General features: G+C 41.9%; 1 pseudogene across 1 annotated transcript; it reads right to left on the reverse strand.

The window, feature by feature from the left end:
• Positions 1 to 3,759: 3,759 nt before the first annotated feature.
• On the reverse strand, positions 3,760 to 5,043 carry LOC309812852 (induced myeloid leukemia cell differentiation protein Mcl-1 homolog; annotated as a pseudogene). Its single transcript has one exon. The product of its transcript is annotated as an induced myeloid leukemia cell differentiation protein Mcl-1 homolog (transcript).
• Between the last annotated feature and the right edge of the window lie 17,227 nt (positions 5,044 to 22,270).

The raw sequence follows: 22,270 nt of genomic DNA on the forward strand, positions 1-22,270 counted from the left end.
GTGAATTATAGGATACCATCAGACAAAACAACGTGTTATTGGAGTCCTCAAAGGAGAAGAAAGGGAGAAAGGAGCAGAAAGCTTATTTAAATAAATAATGGCTGAGAACTTCCCAAATCTAGGGAGAGATTTGGACATCCAAGTTTATGAAGCTCATAGGTCCCCAAACAGATTCAGCCCAAAGAGATCTTCTCCAAGACACATTGCAATATAACTGTCTAAAATCAAAGACAAAGGGAGAATTTTTAAAGCAGCAAGAGAAAAAAAAAAATCTCACATACAAAGGAACCCTCAACAGGCTATCAGCAGAAGTTTTGCAGTCCAGGAGAGAGTGGGATGATACATAAAAGTGCTGAAAGAGAAAACCCCAACCAAGAACACTTTACCTAGCAAAGCTGTCTATCCTTTAGCAGCAAAGGAAAGATAAAGCCTTTGCCAGGCACACAAAAGCCAAGGGCATTCATTGCCAATAGACCTGCCCTACAAGAAATGCTGAAAGGTATTCCTAAAGCCGAAATGAAAGGATGCTACTTAGGAATATGAAAATATAAAATAAAAGTAACTATATAATCAAATTCAGACTACTTTAATACTGTAACGTAGTGGTGTGTTAATCATTTAATTCTAGTATAAAGGTTAAAGAACAAAAGTATTAAAAGTAACTACAGGGGGGCTTCCCTGGTGGCGCAGTGGTTGAGAGTCCGCCTGCCGATGCAGGGGACACGGGTTCGTGCCCCGATCCCGGAAGATCCCACATGCCGCGGAGCGGCTGGGCCCGCGAGCCATGGCCGCGGAGCCTGTGTGTCCGGAGCCTGTGCTCCGCAACGGGAGAGGCCACAGCAGTGAGAGGCCCGCGTACAGCAAAAAAAAAAATAAATAAATAAAAATAACTACAGGGGACTTCCCTGGTGGTCCAGTGGTTAAGACTCCACACTTCCACTGCAGGGGGCACAGGTTCGATCCCTGGTTGGGGAACTAAGATCCTGCATGCTGCGCAGCACGGCCTAAATAAATAAATAAATAAATAAATAACTACAGTTGACTCTTGAACAATGCAGGTGTTAGGGGCACTGACCCTCCGCATAGTTGAAAATCCACATATAACTTATAGTTGGCCCTCATATCCGAGGTTCCTGCATATCTGAGGTTCCTCCATATCCGAGGTTCTGCCTCCACATATTCAACCAACTGCAGATAGTGTAGTAGTATTTACTATGGAAAAAAGCCACGAACAAATGACCAATGGGTACGTGAAAAGGTGCTCAATGTCAATAATCATCAGGGAAATGCAAATCAAAGTTACAGTAAGATATCACCCCTCACCTGTTAGAATAGCTATCATCAGAAAGACAAGAGATAACAAGTGTTGGCAAGAATGTGGAGAAAAGGGAACCCTTGTGCAATGTTGGTGGGAATGTAAGGTGGTGCAGCCACCATGGAAAACAGTATGCAGTTTCCTCAAAAAACTTAAAAAGAGAACTGTATGATCCAGCAATTTCACTTCTGGATATTTATCCAAAGGGAATGAAATCAGTACGTTATAGAGATATCTGTACTCTCATTTTCATAGCAGCATTATTCACAATAGCCAAGATAGGGAATGGATATAGAAAATGAGATAGATAGATAGATAGATACATGGATAGAGTATAATGGAATAGTATTCAGCCATGAGAAAGAAGGAAATCTTACCATTTGCAAAAAACACAGATGAACCTAGAGGACATTATGCTAGGTGAAATAAGCTTCACAGAAAAAGACAAATACTGTATGATCTTAGTTATATGTGGAATCAAAAGTAAAAAAAGCCAATCCCATAGAAACAGAGAGTAGAATGGTGGTTACCAGGGGCTAGAGATGGGGGAAATGGTGAGATGCTGGTCAAGGGATACAAGCCTCAGTAAGATGAATAAGTTCTGGCGATACAATGTATAGCATGATGACTATAACTAACTATACTGAACACTTGAGGAAATTCCCTGGTGGTCCAGTGGTTAGGACTCTGAGCTTTCACCGCCAAGGGCGCGGGTTCAATCCCTGTTCGGGGAACTAAGATTCCGTAAGCCATGCAGTGTGGCCAAAAAAGAAAAGAAAAGAAGAGAAAGAAAACCCACAATGACCACTTGAAATTTGCTAACAGAATAGATCTTAAACATTTTCACCACACACAAACAAACACACACACACACGGTGACTACATAAGGTGATGGATGTGTTCACTGTGGTAATCATTTCACAAAGTATGCATATATTAAATCATCATGTACACTTTAAATATAAACAATTTTATCTGTCAATTGTACCTCAATAGAGTGGGAGGGAAAAAAATAATATTAATTTAAAAGAGCAGGAAAGTCACCTGGCAAGAGCATCCATGGGTCTCTCTCCTCCAAGTCTGTGCCTCGTCCCTTACTATCGTGTTTTCAGGGCCAGAGTCTTTTTTTTTTTTTAATAGAAATGAAATAAGTATTCGTTTTATTAACTCACTAGGCTTAGACCTGTGTTTAACAAGCAAGCCTAGTAATAGCACCATGGTTAGACTATAGCCTGCTTTTCCAAGCCATCATTGTACAATTTATTAAGCAAACAAGGGATCAAATGTCTCTCATCCACCCAATGTGATCTTTTTGTACATACTCCTAATAAGTCCCATTTGGAACAGCTGAAAATCTTTTAGCAAAAGCTTTGAAGATGAGCTCATGAACTCAGTTAAAATTTCACCAGTTAAATTAAGACAAATGGAAGGAACTCAAATGAGTAGTTGCCCAATCAGAGCCCATTATTTCTAAGTCATCAGCCCATGTGCCCCGCCCTCCCAATAAATCCTTAAAACCTTGACTCAATTATTGAAAACCCACATGTAACAAAGTGAAAGGATTAATTTCCATTCCTCAATTTCTCAGCCCCAGGTTTAAAAAAAAAACAAAAAACAAAAAACAAACAGGTATTTAAGAAATACTTACCAAAATCAGATAGGAAAATTAAAGCCTGCATAGTTATGAATCAGAATTGTTGTACTACAACCAGGTTGCATACAATTACATCAGTTGGTTCTGTATACAATCTAGAACTGACTAGCACAAAATTTAGAATAGAAAAAGCTATAAGAAACAGGTTCCTAACTACAGAAGTTGTAAATTTCAAAAGGGTATGAAAAAACTAATGTAATTTCAGACTTTTCTCCCTTTACATTTCAAACAGATGTTCTGTAAAAATATATACATTTTTTACAGACGATTACACGTTTTTGTCTTAAAAACAGAATATTCCAGATTTGTAATTGAGCCTTAAGTCAAGTATTCTTGGCCATGACACTAGGCTAATAAACTAGGAATCACTCAAACCAAGCCAAAGGAGAACAGGTATAAACATCCTGAGCATTGGACTTTCTATTCAAGAAGCACATCTAGGAAAGCTAATTATAGAGGATAAAGCTTCCCTTCACATTCTGTTGTATTGTTGAGGCTTCTAGTCATAGGTTCTATTACTTGTAGCTTAAAATCCATTTTACACATAACGCTGGCATTGTTAGTGCTTCTATTTTAACACTATAGAAGTTAATGGATTCAGTGGGCATATTTAATGAACTCTATGACTAGCCTGGCTACTGGCCACTTTCCTGTTCTAGGCAAGGTAATTAAAGTCTCTCCACCCTACCGTCTTCACTAAATCTAAAAGTCCTCCTCCGTGGCCTCCCAAAGTTTGCCTGTTGCTGAAACTGAATTCCACTTCTTTCAGACAGTGACTCTTCAAGAGGGATTACTTTTCCCATGTATTTATTCCTGTTAGCCATAAGCCCCCTGCCGCTTGCTTTTCTATGTTGCTAGAGTAGAACTCCTGGAGGTTATGGCCTGCACAGCTTGAAGTCCAACTTCATAAATACATCTGATTTCACAGCAGGCGTATGTGGTTTTGGTGGCTGGAGTTGGTTAAGAGTCAATTATTGCACTTAAAAGGCTATCTTATTAGATACGCCAAAACAGCTCCTACTCCGGCAACACCTGCAAAAGCCAGCAGCACATTTCTGATGCCGCCTTCTAGGTCCTCTACATGGAAGAAGTCCACAAACCCATCCCAGCCTCTTTGTTTGACTAGCCAGTCTCGTTTTGTCCTTACGAGAACATCTGTGATGCTTTCTGCTAATGGTTCGATGCAGCTTTCTTGGTTTATACTCTTCAAGTGTTTGGCCACAAAGGCACCAAAAGAAATGAGAGTCACAATCCTGCCCCAGTTTGTTACTCCGTCACTGAAAACATGGACCATCACTCGAGACAAAGATTTGACATCGTCTTCGTTTTTGATGTCCAGTTTCCGAAGCATGCCTTGGAAGGCCGTCTCGTGGTTCCGTTGCACACCGTCCCCGACCCGTCGCAGGGTCTCTAACGCCTTCCGGCTGGCGGCCCCAGACCCGCCCAGTGGCTTCGCGTCCTTGGTGCCGGTTGCCTGCTCCCGGAGGTATCGAGAGATAATCGCCAGGGACTGCCGGTACAACTCGTCCTCCTCCTCCTCCTCTGATGGGGGCGGCGTCGAGGGGAGTGAGCCGTCCTTGCCCGAGCTGTTACTGGCCTCGCCGACCAACTCCAGCAAAGGCAGGACGGACGGCCGCTTCCCTAGAGGCTCCGGCTCGCACCCGTCCAGCTCCTCTTCGAGCGACATGATGGCGTCGGAGGCCGAGGATTCCATCTCTTCGGGCGGCGAGGCGCGGCGGGTGGGCGCGAAGAACAGCAGCCTGGCGGGGGTCGCGGTGACGTCGGGGCCCTCGGCGCCAATGGGCGAGGGCCGCGCGACCCTCCGGGCGTCGGGCGCGAGAGTGGCCGGGGGGCTCGGGCCGGCGCTTCCGCCAATCACCTCGCCGGCTTCCCCTCCCCCTACCTCTCGCCCGGCCGTGGCCTCCTTTCCCGCAGCCAAAAGCCGCCTCCCCGGAGCGGAGGCGCCGCTGCCGCTACCCGTCCCAATCCGGCCCCCCCACAGTAGAGGTTGAGTCCGATTACTGCGTTTCTCTTGAGGCCGAACATCTCAAACCGCCGCCGCCGCCTACTGAGAAAAATGGGAGAGGCCCCAACTCCTATCTTGAAGAGCGGAAGTAACGAGTGCCAGGGCCAGAGTCTTGACCCACATATCTTTCTGCTTTTCACATGTGGTTGGTTGGTTGGTTGAAAGAATACAAGCTCTTTTCTCTTGAAAGTGTCCAAGAACTCATTTCAAATTGATTGATGATCTGGGGAATTAGGCAGGACAGAATCATCACTGTCAAAAACATCATGAACATGAATGACAATTGAGTCACTAGTGGCCACAATGGCCACTATACCAAATGAAGATACAGACCCAATCCACATAGCTAACCAAGTAAGAAAGACAAATATTTAGATAAAGTAGCAGGAACACAGAGTACATAAATAAATGTCAGCTGACTTTTTAAGGGAGGAGCTTATATAATGAGGAAGAACAATTTATTTTCACTCAACATTTATGTAGCACTATTTTTTTAAGTCTTTATGATAATGTAAGTTGTTCTCAAGAGAGTCCCCTAAGAAGGATATTAATTAATTCCACTTTACAAGAAGGGAAATTAAAGAAATGAAAAGTTAACTGGTTTGTTGTACAACCAGTTGGTCAAAGAGCTGAGACTCTAGTCTCTAGAACACAGATGAGCTCAGAATGGACTTGGCTGTGCTTCTTGGACCCTGAGTTCAGTCCACCCTGGATTCTGGTGCTGAAGCATGATGTCATTGGAAACCGTTGGGGTTATCACCAATTCATTACACATTACATATGTCTAGAGATAGACAGGTCTACACAATAGGAAAAACCACTCCGAACCACGTTTCATTTCAACTTCAGTAGAGCTGAATCTTAGCATTCTGAGAGTACCAATTAAGTGTCATATATAACACTAATTTATCTTGATAACACAGGAGGAGGGGCAGTGTGGACTATGTACAGTCCAACCTCGAAACACACAGATATCTATGTCCTCATGCATATACGTACACCCACACTGAGAACTGCACATTCTCAGAAATAGGTACACAAAGAGTAAACCAAAGCACATGCTCATTCAAATCCATGCAGCTACACACACACACACATGCACGCACACACACTATACTCTGTCTTGGTTTCCCCACTCTGAGCATAGCTGTTCACATCTGAACCCACCAATGCTCCATTCAAACCTCTGCCCACAGCAGGAGCTGCTCCTTTCAGCCTCTGAGCCAACCCTGCAGGGGCAGGTATATACACAGTAGCCTTCATTCTCACAGTCCTGACCACTGACTACATCCACCTGGAAGGACCAATCCTGAAGTCTCCTATCCCCTTAGAACAGTGGTTCTCAACCAGGGATGAGTTTTCTCCCAGGAGACATTTTTACTTATCATAACTCAGTGAGAGAGGGAAGGGATGCTGCTAAACATCCTACAATGCATAGGTCAGTCCCCCACGACAAAGAATTACATAGCCCAAAATGTCAATAGTGCCAAGACTGGGAAACCTTGCCTTTGAAGAAGCAGGGGACAACTGTCCTGCCCCCAGCAACTTGCTAATAAACCAGTTGGGGCTGCTTCCTCTGGGACAACTGGCCATGGTTTGTGCCACAAGATCCCAACCCTGGACACAGCTACTTGGACAAGGGTGGGCAGACACCTATCCCAATGGTAGCCATAGTCGACTGGCCAGTTCCCACTGAGCCCAACTGGTGAGAAAGCTGTTCCGACAGGGACCACAGCGATTTCCATACCAGACCATTTCTCAGCAATGTAAACTGGAGGCTAGAGTGGACGGCGGGGCAACTGGTAGTGCGCAAGAGATGAAAAATACTGAGAGAGAGCAGCAATATGGGCCAGATAGATCAGCCACATTTATCATCACTAATAAAACTAAACACCCCTGCCAGATCCAGTTGGCAAGCCGAGGCAAGCAGGGAGCTCCCCACACGTGGTTTGCCCTGACCTCTTGAACTCCAGACAGGCAGGAGGAAATAATGTTGTTTTCAGGGGCTATTTTTGCAGCCTGATATGGCCTTGCTGCCCTCTTCCATCTGGTAAACTCCAAAAGTCTCCGGATGACTCATCTCCATCCTCACTTCCCATGGAAGCCTAAGCTGACCATCCACCAGCCCCACCTCCCCGTCTTCAGCACTTCCTGCTCACTGCCGCTTATTCTTTCTTACAGCCCTTACCACGTTGTTTTATAACAGTTTACTTGTTATTTATCCCTGGTCAGCACATACCTTGAACCCTAGGATTTTATCTTGTTGGTTCTGTGCTGCTAGCTCCCTGGCACTTAGTGACACAATGCTTGTGGAATGAATGAGTAAACAATACATGTCAGTAACGAGACCCACGTCTCGAAGCTGCTGACTATAGTTCCAAGTAGGTATTTGTGACAATGAGTGTCTCATCTGAAGAGCTTAGGAGTGGGGCAAACAAAAAAAGTTCAGCAGGATTTTGCCAAGAAATTTGCAATTCAATGTGGAAACCGATTCTCCTATGGCAGAGGGAGGAGCAAAAGAAGAACAATCCAGAAATGAAACTGAAGGCTCAAAGGACAGCCCTGGTGGGCTGTGATGGTGAGGATGGCAGGGGGGAATGTTTAGACCGCAGGTGAAAGGCAGTGACTGTAATGGAAGGTTCTTAAAGGGGGACTGTGGGGTGAGGGTTGTGTAGGGACGACGGAGGTGGCGTCATGAGAGGAAGAAAGCTCTTGCAGCACCCTGATGACGGCCACCGCACTTGGGAGGGGGTTTGTTTCCTCCTTTGGTAGGAGCACCCTTGCTGCTTTGGAAATGCGCCACCGTGAGGCCGGAGCAAGCAGCTACACGTGGGCAGTGGACTCAGGATTTACCTCCATCAAGGGAAAACAACTCTGGCCCTGCACGCTTAGGGATGCAACTTCAGTGGCATCTAAATGTTATACACAGACTCCTCTTTACAGCAACTGAGGTCAAGCAAAAGGAAGACCACACGCCACTCATCTCACAATCCATCATGCCCTTCGCTGTAGGGACAGTGCTTTATTTATCTTTGCTTTACCACAGGACCTTACACTCAGCGGGTGTTTTTTTTTGTTTTTTTTTTTAATCTCTGCTTAGTGCATTTATATGAAGATGATGTCTTATAGCAAGTTTGTTTAAAGCTCCCAAAACAAGTGAAATAAGCCAGGTACCAAAGGACAAAGGTTGTATGATTCCACTTGTGTGAGGTACCTAGAACACTTAAATTCATAAAGACAAGGTAGAATAGTGGTTACCAGCGGCTGAGGGGAAAGGGGGAGGGGTAGTTGTTGTTAATGGGTATAGAGTTTCTGTTTGGAATGATGAAAAAGTTCTGAAATGAGATAGTGGTGATTGTGAATGTACTTTATGCCACTGAGTTGTACCTTTTAAAATGGCTAAAGTGCAAATTTTACATTATGTGTATTTTACCACAATTTAAAAAATGAAAGAATGGAATTCCCTGGCAGTCCAGTGGTTGAGACTCAGTACTTTCACCGCAATGGGCCCGGATTTGATCCCTGGTTGGAGAAGTAGGATCCCACAAGCTGCACGGCATGGCCGAAAGAAAAAAGAAAGGAAGAAAGAAAGAAAGCTGGTCTCGCTTTAGTAACATCATACAAAACAGAATTTAGGGGCTTCCCTAGTGGCGCAGTGGTTGAGATTCTGCCTGCCAATGCAGGGGACATGAGTTCGAGCCCTGGTCTGGGAAGATCCCACATGCAGCGGAGCAACTAAGCCCATGTGCCACAACTACTGAGCCTGTACTCTATAGCCCGCGAGCCAAAACTACTGAGCCTGCACGCCTAGAACCCGTGCTCCACAACAAGAGAAGCCACTGCAATGAGAAGCCCGCACGCCGCAACGAAGAGTAGCCCCCACTCGCCTCAACTAGAGAAAACCCGGGTGGAGCAATGAAGACCCAATGCAGCCAAAACAAAAAACAAAAGAACAGAATTTAGGTCAAAAAGCATTAGAGACAACCACTTCATGCTGACAAAAGGTTCAAGTCATCAGGATGAATGAACAATTCTAAATGTGTACGTACCAAATAACTACCTCCATATGTGTAAAGCAAAAGTTGTCAGACTTTTTCTTCAAAGAGAAATTTGCAATGCTGGTGGGAGATTTTAACAATGCTATACTAGTAACCCATAAAAAATTCTTCTACAAATCTCCAAGACAAGGATATTTTATAGCAGCATTATTCACAGTAACAAAAACTGGAAATAATGTAAATATGCATCAGCAGTAGAGGGCTAAATACATTGTATTAGATTCATCTGATGGAATACAGCAATGAAAATGAATGAGCTGCAGCCTCATGCAACAACATGCATGTCAAAATATAATACTGAGCAAATGAGGTCAGATATAATATATACTATATTCTTCTATTTATATGAAGCTTAAAATAAGCAAAACTAGACTGTGTTTTGGGATGCATACTTAAATGATCACTTTTTTTTTTCTTTGCCACACATCTTGTGGGCTCTTAGTTCCCCGACCAGGAATTGAACCTGGGCCCAAGGCAGCGAAAGCGCTGGGTCCTAACCACTGAACTGCTAGGGAGTTCCCGAAACATTATTTTTTGAAAGAAAGCAAGTTATGTACACAGAAGTAAGAATTATGGATCTCTCTAGGAGGGAAAGGCAGCATTGTGATCAGGAAGGGGAGTATAAGCTGGGGGGTGAGAATGTTGGTGTAGACTTCTAGGGTTTTGGCAAAATTTTATTTTATGGCCTGGATGGTGGTTATATGGGTATTTACTTTATAACAATGCATTAAGATAGGGGCTTCCCTGGTGGCGCAGTGGTTAAGAATCCTCCCGCCAATGCAGGGGACACGGGTTTGAGCCCTGGTCCAGGAAGATCCCACATGCCACAGAGCAACTGAGCTTGTGAGCTACAACTACTGAGCCTGCGCTCTAGAGCCCATGCACCACAAGTATTGAAGCCCGCGCACCTAGAGCCCATGCTCCGCAACAAGAGAAGCCACCCTAATGAGAAGCCCACACAACGCAACAAAGAGTAGCCCCCGCTTGCCACAACTAGAGAAAGCCTGCACGCAGCAATGAAGACCCGATGCAGGCAAAAATAAAATAAATAAATGTATAAAAAAATTCATTAAGGTATACATTTGTCAGAGAAACAGTCAGCTCTACCCACAACCAGTCGCTCCCATCAAGCCTCTTAGATAGCCTCATCCACAAGAGGGCAGACAGCAGAAGCAAGAACTACAATCCTGCAACCTGTGGGAAAAAAACCACATTCACAGAAAGATAGACAAGATGTAAAGGCAGAGGGCTATGTACCAGATGAAGGAACAAGGTAAAACCCCAGAAAAACAACTAAATGAAGTGGAGATAGGCAACATTCCAGAAAAAGAATTCAGAATAATGATAGTGAAGATGATCCAGGGCCTCAGAAAAAGAATGGAGGCAAAGATCGAGAAGATGCAAGAAATGTTTAACAAAGACCTAGAAGAATTAAAGAACAAACAAACAGAGATGAACAATACAATAACTGAAATGAAAACTACACTAGAAGGAATCAATAGCAGAATAACTGAGGCAGAAGAACGGATAAGTGACCTGGAAGACAGAATGGTGGAATTCACTGCTGTGGAACAGAATAAAGAAAAAAGAATGAAAAGAAATGAAGACAGCCTAAGAGACCTCAGGGGCAACATTAAACGCAACAACATTCACATTATAGGGGTCCCAGAAGGAGAAGAGAGAGAGAAAGGACCCGAGGAAATATTTGAAGAGATTATAGTTGAAAACTTCCCTAACATGGGAAAGGAAATAGCCACCCAAGTCCAGGAAGCGCAGTGAGTCCCATACAGGATAAACCCAAGGAGAAACACGCTGAGACACATAGTAATCAAACTGGCAAAAATTAAAGACAAAGAAAAATTATTGAAAGCAGCAAGGGAAAAATGACAAATACAAGGGAACTCCCATAAGGTTAACAGCTGATTTCTCAGCAGAAACTCTACAAGCCAGAAGGGAGTGGCATGATATACTTAAAGTGATGAAAGGGAAGAACCTACAACCAAGATTACTCTACCTGGCAAGGATCTCATTCAGGTTTGGTGGAGAAATCAAAAGCTTTACAGACAAGCAAAAGCTAAGAGAATTCAGCACCACCAAACCAGCTCTACAACAAATGCTAAAGGAACTTCTCTAAGTGGGAAACACAAGAAGAGAAAAGGACTTACAAAAACAAACCAGAAACAATTAAGAAAATGGTCACAGGAACATACATATGGATAATTACCTTAAACGTGAATGGATTAAATGCTCCAACCAAAAGACACAGGCTTGCTGAATGGATACAAAAACAAGACCCATATATATGCTGTCTACAAGAGACCCACTTCAGATCTAGGGACACATACAAACTGGAAGTGAGGGGATGGAAAAAGATATCCCATGCAAATGGAAATCAAATGAAAGCTGGAGTAGCTATACTGATATCAGATAAAATAGACTTTAAAATAAAGAATGTTATAAGAGACAAGGAAGGACACTACATAATGATCAAGGGATCAATCAAAGAAGATATAACAATTATAAATATATATGCACCCAACATAAGAGCACCTCAGTACATAAGGCAACTGCTAACAGCTATAAAAGAGGAAATCGACAGTAACACAATAATACTGGGGGACTTTAACACCTCACTTACACCAATGGACAGATCATCCAAACAAAATTAATAAGGAAACACAAGCTTTAAATGACACAATAGACCAGATAGATTTAATTGATATTTATAGGACATTCCATCCCAAAACAGCAGATTCACTTTCTGCTCAAGTGCACACGGAACATTCTCCAGGATAGATAATATCTTGGGTCACAAATCAAGCCTCAGTAAATTTAAGAAAACTGAAATCATATCAAGCATCTTTTCTGACCACAATGCTATGAGATCAGAAATCAATTACAGGGAAAAAACAAGTAAAAAACACAAACACATGGAGGCTAAACAATACGTTACTAAATAACCAAGAGATCACTGAAGAAATCAAACAGGAAATCAAAAAATACCTAAAGACAAATGACAATGAAAACACGACGATCCCAAACCTATGGGATGCAGCAAAAGTAGTTCTAAGAGGGAAGTTTATAGCTATACAAGCCTACCTCAAGAAACAAGAAAAATCTCAAGTAAACAATCTAACCTTACACCTAAAGGAATTAGAGAAAGAAGAACAAATAAAACCCAAAGTTAGCAGAAGGAAAGAAATCATAAAGATCAGAGCAGAAATAAATGAAATAGCAACAAAGAAAATAATAGCAAAGATCAATAAAAGTAAAAGCTGGTTCTTTGAGAAGATAAACAAAATTGATAAACCATTAGCCAGACTCATCAAGAAAATGAGGGAGAGGACTCAAATCCATAAAATTAGAAATGAAAAAGGAGAAGTTACAACAGACACCGCAGAAATACAAAGCATCCTAAGAGACTACTACAAGCAAATCTATGCCAATAAAATGGACAACCTGGAAGAAATGGACAAATTCGTAGAAAGGTATAACCTTCGAACACTGAACCAGGAAGAAACAGAAAATATGAACAGACCAATCACAAGTAATGAAATTGAAACTGTGATTAAAAATCTTCCAACAGGGCTCCCCTGGTGGCGCAGTGGTTGAGAGTACACCTGCCAATGCAGGGGACACGGGTTTGTGCCCTGGTCTGGGAAGATCCCACATGTCACGGAGAGGCTAGGCCCGTGAGCCGTGACTGCTGATCCTGCATGTCCGGAGCCTGTGCTCCACAATGGGAGAGGCCACAACAGTGAAAGGCCCACGTACAGCACAAAAAAAAAAAAAAAAAAAAAAATCTTCCAACAAACAAAAGTCCAGGACCAGATGACTTCACACGTGAATTCTATCAAACATTTAGAGAAGAGCTAACACCCATCTTTCTCAAACTCTTCCAAAAAATTGCAGCGGAAGGAACACTCCTAAACTCATTCTATGAGGCCACCATCACCCTGATACCAAAACCAGACAAAGATACTACTAAAAAAGAAAATTACAGACCAATATCACTGATGAATATAGATGCAAAAATCCTCAACAAAATACTAGCAAACAGAATCCAACAACACATTAAAAGGATCATACACCATGATCAAGTGGGCTCTATCCCAGGGTTGCAAGGATTCTTCAATATATGCAAATCAATCAATGTGATACACCATATTAACAAATTGAAGAAGAAAAACCATATGATCATCTCAATAGATGCAGGAAAAGCTTTTGACAAAATTCAATGCCCATTTATGACAAAAACTCTCCAGAAAGTGGGCATAGAGGGAACCTACCTCAAGATGATAAAGGCCATATACAACAAACCCACAGCAGTCATCATTCTCAATGGTGAAAAACTGAAAGCATTTCCTCTAAGATCAGGAACAAGACAAGGATGTCCACTCTCGCCACCATTATTCAACATAGTTTTGGAAGTCCTAGCCATGGCAATCAGAGAAGATAAAGAAATAACAGGAATACAAATTGGAAAATAAGAAGTAAAACTGTCACTGTTTGCAGATGACATGATACTATAGAGAATCCTAAAGATGCTACCAGAAAACTACTAGAGCTAATCAATGAATTTGGTAAAGTTGCAGGATACAAAATTAATACACAGAGATCTCTTGCATTCCTATACACTAATGATGAAAAATCTGAAAGAGAAATTATGGAAAGACTCCCATTTACCATTGCAACAAAAAGAATAAAGTACCTAGGAATAAACCTACGTAGGGAGACAAAAGACCCGTATGCAGAAAACTATAAAACACTGATGAAAGAAATTAAAGATGATACCAACAGATGGAGAGATATACCATGTTCTTGGATTAGAAGAATCAATATTGTGAAAATGACTCTACTACCCAAAGCAATCTACCGATTCAATGCAATCCCTATCAAATTACCAGTGGCATTTTTTACGAAACTAGAACAAAAAATCTTAAAATTTGTATGGAGACACAAAAGACCCCGAATAGCCAAAGCAGTCTTGAAGGAAAAAAACGGAGCTGGAGCAGTCAGACTCCCTGACTTCAGACTATACTACAAAGCTACAGTAATCAAGACAATATGGTACTGGCACAAAAACAGAAACATAGATCAATGGAACAAATAGAAAGCCCAGAGATAAACCCACACACCTATGGTCAACTAATCTATGACAAAGGAGGCAAAGATATACAATGGAGAAAAAACTGTCTCTTCAATAAGTGGTGCTGGGAAAAGTGGACAGCTACATGTAAAAGAATGAAATTAGGACACTCCCTAACACCATACACAAAAATAAACTCAAAATGGATTCGAGACCTAAATGTAAGACCGGACACTATAAAACTCTTAGAGGAAAACATTGGAAGAACACTCTTTGACATAAATCACAGCAAGATCTTTTTTGATCCACCTCCTAGAGTAATGGAAATAAAAACAAAAATAAACAAATGGGACCTAATGAAACTTCAAAGCTTTTGCACAGCAAAGGAAACCATAAAGAAGACAAAAAGACAACCCTCAGAATGGGAGAAAATATTTGCAAACAAATCAACGTACAAAGGATTAATCTCCAAAATATATAAACAGCTCATGCAGTTCAATATTAAAGAAACAAACAACCCAATCCAAAAATGGGCAGAAGACCTAAATAGACATTTCTCCAAAGAAGACATACAGATGGCCAAGAAGCACATGAAGAGCTGGACAACATCACAAATCATTAGAGAAATGCAAATCAAAACTACTATACATAGAGTATAGGTATGAGGTATCACTTCACACCAGTTAGAATGGGCATCATCAGAAAATCTACAAACAACAAATGCTGGAGGGTGTGGAGAAAAGGGAACCCTTTTGCACTGTTGGTGGGAATGTAAATTGATACAGCCACTATGGAGAACAGTATGGAGGTTCCTTAAAAAACTAAAAATAGAAATTACCATATGATCCAGCAATCCCACTACTGGGCATATACCCAGAGAAAACCATAATTCAAAAAGATACATGCGCCCCAATATTCATTGCAGCACTATTTACAATAGCCAGGTCATGGAAGCAACGTAAATGCCCATCAACAGACAAATGGATAAAGAAGATGTGGTACATATATACAATGGAATATTACTCAGCCATAAAAAGGAATGAAATTGAGTCATTTGTTGAGACGTGGATGGATCTAGAGACTGTCGCACAGAGTGAAGTAAGTCAGAAAGAGAAAAACAAATATCGTATATTAACGTATATATGTGGAACCTAGAAAAATGGTACAGATGAACCGGTTTGCAGGGCAGAAGTTGAGACACAGATGTAGAGAACAAATGTATGGACTCCAAGGGGGGAAAACCGTGGTGGGGTGAGGATGGTGGTGTGCTGAATTGGGGTATTGGGATTGACATGTATACACTGACGTGTATAAAACTGATGACTAATAAGAACCTGCACTATAAACAAACAAACAAACAAAAAGATATACATATGTGTTTAGGCACCTTTCTGTCTATGTATTCTATTTCACAATTTCAAAGTCTTTAATGAATTAGTGGAGCACACCTTCCAAGTTCTGTGGGAAAACAAATTTGAACCTAGAAGTCTATGCCTAGCCAAGCTAGCAGTCAAGATTGAGGACAGACTAAAGCCATTTTTACACCTACAAAGATTCAGAGAGGGGCTTCCCTGGAGGCGCAGTGGTTGAGAGTCCGCCTGCCGATGCAGGGGACATGGGTTCGTGCCCCGGTCCGGGAGGATCCCACATGTCGTGGAGCGGCTGGGCCCGTGAGCCATGGCCGCTGAGCCTGCGCGTCCGGAGCCTGTGCTCCGCAACAGGAGAGGCCACAACAGTGAGAGGCCTGCGTACCGCCAAAAAAAAAAAAAAAAGAAAAAAAAAAAGATTCAGAGAGTTTATCTACTGTTTATCCTTTTTGAAGGAGATAACTGAAAATGTTGGCCAGGAAACCAAGTGTGAGGAGTATGTAGAAAATGAGGAATGATAGAACTAACCTTGTTAATCTAATGAAAAGAAATCCAAGGATGATAGTTTGCAGCAGGTTTTGAAAGAAATCTGTCCAAATTAAAACAGTAGGTCAATGGGCTTCAAAAAGATGTCATTATGAAGAGCTCTAGAATAGACCCTGAGCTATTTTATACTAGAAAAGAAACTGTCAGTGCCATAATGAAAAGGCTTTTACTTCTCCCATTTGGGGGTGAGGGAGGACAATAAAAAAAAATTCCAAGAAGACAAGAAAGTTATGATCCAAATTTGAAGTAAACTAATGTGTGGTAAGAATTTGAGCAACTGTGGTAGTTTCAGAAAAGAGAAGCCGGGGGCTTCCCTGGTGGCACAGTGGTTGTGGGTCCGCCTGTCGATGCAGGGGACACAGGTTCGTGCCCCGGTATGGGAAGATCCCACATGCCGCAGAGTGGCTGGGCCCGTGAGCCATGGCCGCTGAGCCTGCACGTCCGGAACCTGTGCTCTGCAATGGGAGAGGCCACAACAGTGAGAGACCCTCATACCGCAAAAAAAAAAAGAGAAGCCAGGACTTCCCTGGTGGTACAGTGGTTAAGAATCTGCCCTCCAATGCAGGGGACCCATGTTCGATCCCTGGTCAGGGAACTACATCCCACATGCATGCTGCAACTAAGGAACACACATGCCACACCTAAGACCTGGTGCAACCATGATAAATTAAATAAATAAAAATTAAAAATAAATAAGTTAAAAGAAAAGCCATCTGACGATTTTCTAGGAACACTGTCCTTTGAGGGGTCAAGAGTCGTGACATTGTAAGTATAGGAGAAAATGTAATAATATGTCATAACCACTTACTATTTATTAATTTTCAACTTGTATCATCAACCTAGAGACCAAAGGTGGGGAATAGTTATTATTTCTGAACAGAATGTAAAATTTTTCAACCTTGGCAATGTAAATGTGAGAGTGGAGTCCCCTCAATTCTAACCTGAGACTGGATGGCCAGAGGTACTAGGAAGTAGATGTGTGAGAAGAGATGGAGTCAAGGGCAGCAGCAGAGCCTAGAGACACGGTGAATGTTGACAGAGGACAAACGCATAGTTTAAGAATAAAATCTAAATCTGCAAAAGTAACGAATAGAACAAAAACCAATGGCACAACTATGAAAAGTGAGGCAAGGAGAAGGAAAGGAGAAATGGGGTGGTATGAATTGCTATGAATTTGTTAAGTCCTTACTTATCATAGTGGGAAATAAAGAAACAATGTCTAAAGTTAATACATTGAGTTAGTGATATATAGAGATACATCTGAAACCCAAAGAACTAATATAGGAAAAAATTACAAGTGGTTATTAGCACAGTTTAGCTATGAGAGAGGTCAGAGTGAGGGCACCAAAGCTTTCTATCATGTCTTTTGGCATTTTCTGATTTTTAAAAATCATCCATAGGGAATTCCCTGGCAGTCCAGCAGTTAGGACTTGGCGCTTTCACTGCTGGGGCCTGGGTTTCATCCCTGATAGGGGAACGAAGATCCCACAAACTGTGTGTTGTGCCCCCCCTACCAAAAATTCCATAGACCTGAGTATGCAGACTGAAAGGGAGTATTTGGTGAAGAGGTGTTTTTTCTCTGTGTACACGTGCTGTGGATGTGTCTGAGCCCAACACCGTTCAATAAGTAGGCCCCGGTTGCCAGGGAAACCAGCTTTTCACTGATACCAGAGGAAAAACTGTTCACCCAGCTGTTGAGCCATGCCACCTTTCTGAACTACCTCTTGCCCCTGTGTGAGCTGCCCAGCTGCAGGAAGCTCACACCTGCCATCTCTCACTTCCCTCTCTGTGGCCTGGGACCCTGGCTAAGGGGGCCAATGCCAGTCAGCATGACCTGCCGCCCTATGTTGGTACAAGCAAATCTGCTCATGAGAAATTAGTAGCACTTTTGTTTAAATGATATTCATCAAAGCACAGAGAATAGGCTAAAAATCACATTACTTTTTCCATACTTGTTTCATTGACCCCAGGGGGAGAGCAGAGAGAGGACTTCTTAAAAAAATACAAATTATGTTGAGGTATAAATAACATATAGTAATGCACAGATCTTAAGTATACAGTTTTAAGTGTTGTGATTAATATTTACACCTATAGAACTAACACCCCAGACAATATATAAGATATTTCCATCAACCCAGAAAGTTCCTTCTTGGACCTTTTTAGTCAATAACACACACACACACACACACACACACACACACAAACACACCATAGTTTGGATTCTTCTGTTCTTGATCTTCATATAAATAGTATGTTCCCTTTTATGTCTGGTTGTCTGGTTTCTGCTGCTCAGGATAATGTTTTTCACATTCATGCATATTGTTATGTGTATCAGTAGTTTGTTCCAGAATAGTATCCCATTGTATGAACAGAACACGTACTGTTTATCCATTTACTATTGATGGACATTTGGTTTGTTGCTAGTTTTTTGTTATTATGAATAAAGCTTCTATGAACATTCTTTAACAATGAAAATTTTTATCACATATATTTTCATATCTCTTGAGTAAATAGCTGGGAGTGAAATTTCTGAGTTATGGGGAGGGGTTATGTTTAACTTTATAGGGTAGTCAAATTAGATTCTCTTTTTAAATTGTGGTAAAATACACACAGTATAAAATTAACCATATTTAAGGGTACAGTCCAGTGGTATTAAGTACATTCACATTGTTGTGCAATCATCACCACCATCCATCTCCAGAACACTTTTCATGTTGCAAACCTGAAACTCTGTATCCATTAAATAATAACCCCCATCTCTCCCTTCCCTCAGCCTCTGGCAACCACCTTTCTACTTTCTGTCTCTATGAATTTCATTTGCTAGGTGTCAAATTTGGAATCAAACAAACAGTATTTGTCTTATTGTGATTGGCTTATTTCACTTAGCACAATGTCCTCAAGATTCATCCATGTTAGAGCATATTTCAGAATTATCTTCCTTTTTAAAGCTGAATAATGTTCCACTGTATGTATACACCACGTTTTGTTTATCCATTCATTCATTGCTTCCACCTTTTGGCTGTTGTGAATAATGCTGCTACAAACTTGAGTGTACAAATCTCTTCAAGTCTCTGTTTTTACTTCTTTGGGATATATATCCAGAAGTGGAATTACTGGATCATATGGTAGTTCTATTTTTTTGAGGAACTGCCATACTGTTTTTCATAGTGACTGCACCATTTTACATTCCCACCAAAAGTATGCAAGGGTTCCAATTTCTCCACATCCTTGCCAACACTTATTTTCTGTTTTTGTTGTTATTGTTTTAGTAACCATCCTAATGGATGTAAACTTGTTTCATTTTTTAAAAAACTTTTTTCTTATGGAATTTTCAAGCATACACAAAAGATGAAGGACCTCCAGGTACCCACAATTATTCATATTGGATAGCAGGTAGAGAAGGACATACCTTCTTTTTTTTGTGTGTGCGGTACGCGGGTCTCTCACTGTTGTGGCCTCTCCCGTTGCGGAGCACAGGCTCCGGACGCGCAGGCTCAGCGGCCATGGCTCACGGGACCAGCCGCTCCGCGGCATGTGGGATCTTCCCGGACCGGGGCACGAACCTGTGTCCCCTGCATCGGCAGGCGGACCCACAACCACTGCGCCACCAGGGAAGCCCCACCATCCACTTTTGAGCCTTTTATGGGAGGCTCGAACTGTCATGGTGCCTGTGGTATGTTATTCAGCATATGCTAATATGCTACCGTGAGCCCATAATGAGGCTCAAGGTCTACTGGAAGTTGAATTTTTGACCATCTTGGACCTAGTTGGTTTTAACCAGTTTTGTTGTATCCTCAACGGCTCTGTCATTCTTTTAAAGGCTGTGCCCTGCTCCCCACCCATGCCCTCCGGAAACCGGTAATATGTACAGTATTTAAACTGTTTCAGAATGAAGCTGAATTCGGCCTCTGGCCCCCGACACTGAATTAAATCTCAGAGACAGAGTTTTGGGTGAAGTAGAAAAGAATAGCTTTATTGCTTTGCCAGGCAAAGGGTGCCACAGAGGGCTAATGTCCTCAAAACTCTGTATCCCAACCTAGAGGGGTAGTGAGAAGTTTTATAGTAATAGTTCAAAGAGGGGATGATCAGCTTGTGGACATTATTCTGATTGGTTGGTGGTGAGGTAAGTGGGAGTCGGCATCATCAACCTTCTGGTTCCAACTAGCCTGGGGTCTACATGCTTGTGGGTGGCATACCGTCCTTAACTTCTCCCACCTGGTGGGCGTTTCAGTATCTGCTAAACAGCTCAAAGATATTGTTATGTGTATCCCTTGAGGGGGAACTGGTTCTGCTGCGTAATTCAGAATAACCTTAGCCCCCAATCTGGGACCCAATTTCTTTACCTGTAAAGGAGTTGGGATAAATGAGCTTTCTATGGATTCTTTAATATTCAGTTCTATAAATTCTGACTCAGAAGGATCAATGAGAACTCTGATAACACGAGACAATAAATCCATCGGAATGGTTTTGAATATCAGTGGTTGCTTAACCACCAGAGATGTGATAGACAACTTTTGGTGTGTCTGCCCATCCCAAACTCTTCTGTAGAGTCTTCCTCTTCAACCCACACCAACCGCAGGACTGGGGGCCTGGAGTGTATGTTATGGACCCCTTTTAAGAAAAATATCTTTCCAGTCACAACAGTGTTCTCCCATTAAAAATATATATATGAGCAGTGGAGGCTGGTGTTCAGAGAGAAGAATGAAGCAGACGTGCAGAGGGAACACACAAGATCCATGAGGGCAGGAAATTTATTTGGCTTCAAAATCTGAATCTCCAGTGTCCAGACCAGTGCCTGGCTCTAGCGGGCCTTCATTAAATAATTGCTGAATGACCACTGAATTCAATTCCCCCACATGGCTTCTGTAAAATACTTATGTATTTCTCTAAGCATTCCCTTCTTTCCCTTTAAGCTAGTGCTTGTTGGGTCTCACAACCAGAAATCCCTGTCAAATACATTATGGGACCCTTCCCTTCACAATCATCACTCTGGCCTCAGGGAAGACATCAAAGACTGGACTGCCACAAGTTCCTGCCCGGAAATGTGGAACTGGCATATGAGACTGGGTTAGTTGGTCAATGGCCCTGGGGTGGGGTATTGATGGAGAGCCATGGAGGTGTACGAGGCTGGCTGGCAAATGGAAGGAAGTTGACAGTGGTGGTTCTGAGAGACATCCTCCCCCTTAAATTGGAGTGAAATTTTCTTCCCATTAGTCAAAACCAAATGGCAAATTTTTGCAGGTGAGGAAATGTTTTGATTGTGGTGAGTTTCATGCATTTATGTCAAAACAAATCAAATTTTATACTTTAAATATGTGCAGTTTGTTACTTCATTGTATCAATACATCAAAGTTATAAAAAATGTGGTAAGTGCTTAAGTCGAATTCTTTCAGTTATTTTATAATAACCAATAATGTACCAATAATTTAAGGAGGTCTTTGTTATGACTGCTATTTTGGACTGTGCTTAATATCAGCATTTATTTATTCCAATGCCTTCTCACCCCTGTTCACCCCTCTCAGCCCCCACCTACCCCTCATGGAAGTGAACATGTAATAGTAAATTGTAATAATGTAACCAAGTTGGTGAACTCTAATTCATAATCAGTGGAACTAAAATGCGAGAACTTACACATTTCTTGAATTTATCAACAGGGTTGTACATTTTAATCTTACTTCTCTAAATCCCTTCCAGGAGTTAAATATTATTGTAAATTATGTTATACTAATTATTTTAATCATAGGGCGTATTTGCCTCTTATTCCCTACAGAACTAGTAATTGACTTAACATAAATCAGTGTCATGGCTTGTTAAAATTATCTATGTAGACTACAACCACTTTAAGGACGGGGTTAAACCATTTATCTTCAATCCCCAATTTACCAGTAGTGTCTAGTACACAGCTGAGCAAGTTGGGGGAAGGGAAGGGATAATGGTTATGATATAAGATGGGGTAGGAAGAAAAAGGGTGTGTGTGGGTACAGATCTTGCAGACCATGATAGACCTTGGATCTTATTCTAATTGTGGTAGTAAGCCACTGGAGGATTCTGAACAGAGGACTGGCATGCTGATTTATATTTTAAAATTAAGGATCAGTTTAGTTGCTGTGCAAATAATTATGAGGGAAGTACGGAAGCAGGGTATATACCAAGGAGAATACCAAGAAAAATGGGTGCTCACGTTCACTGACAGACACAAAAATGTTCATAGCAAC

Source organism: Mesoplodon mirus (genome assembly GCF_964341445.2).
Source record: "Mesoplodon mirus genome assembly, chromosome: 12".
Classification (NCBI taxonomy): domain Eukaryota; kingdom Metazoa; phylum Chordata; class Mammalia; order Artiodactyla; family Ziphiidae; genus Mesoplodon; species Mesoplodon mirus.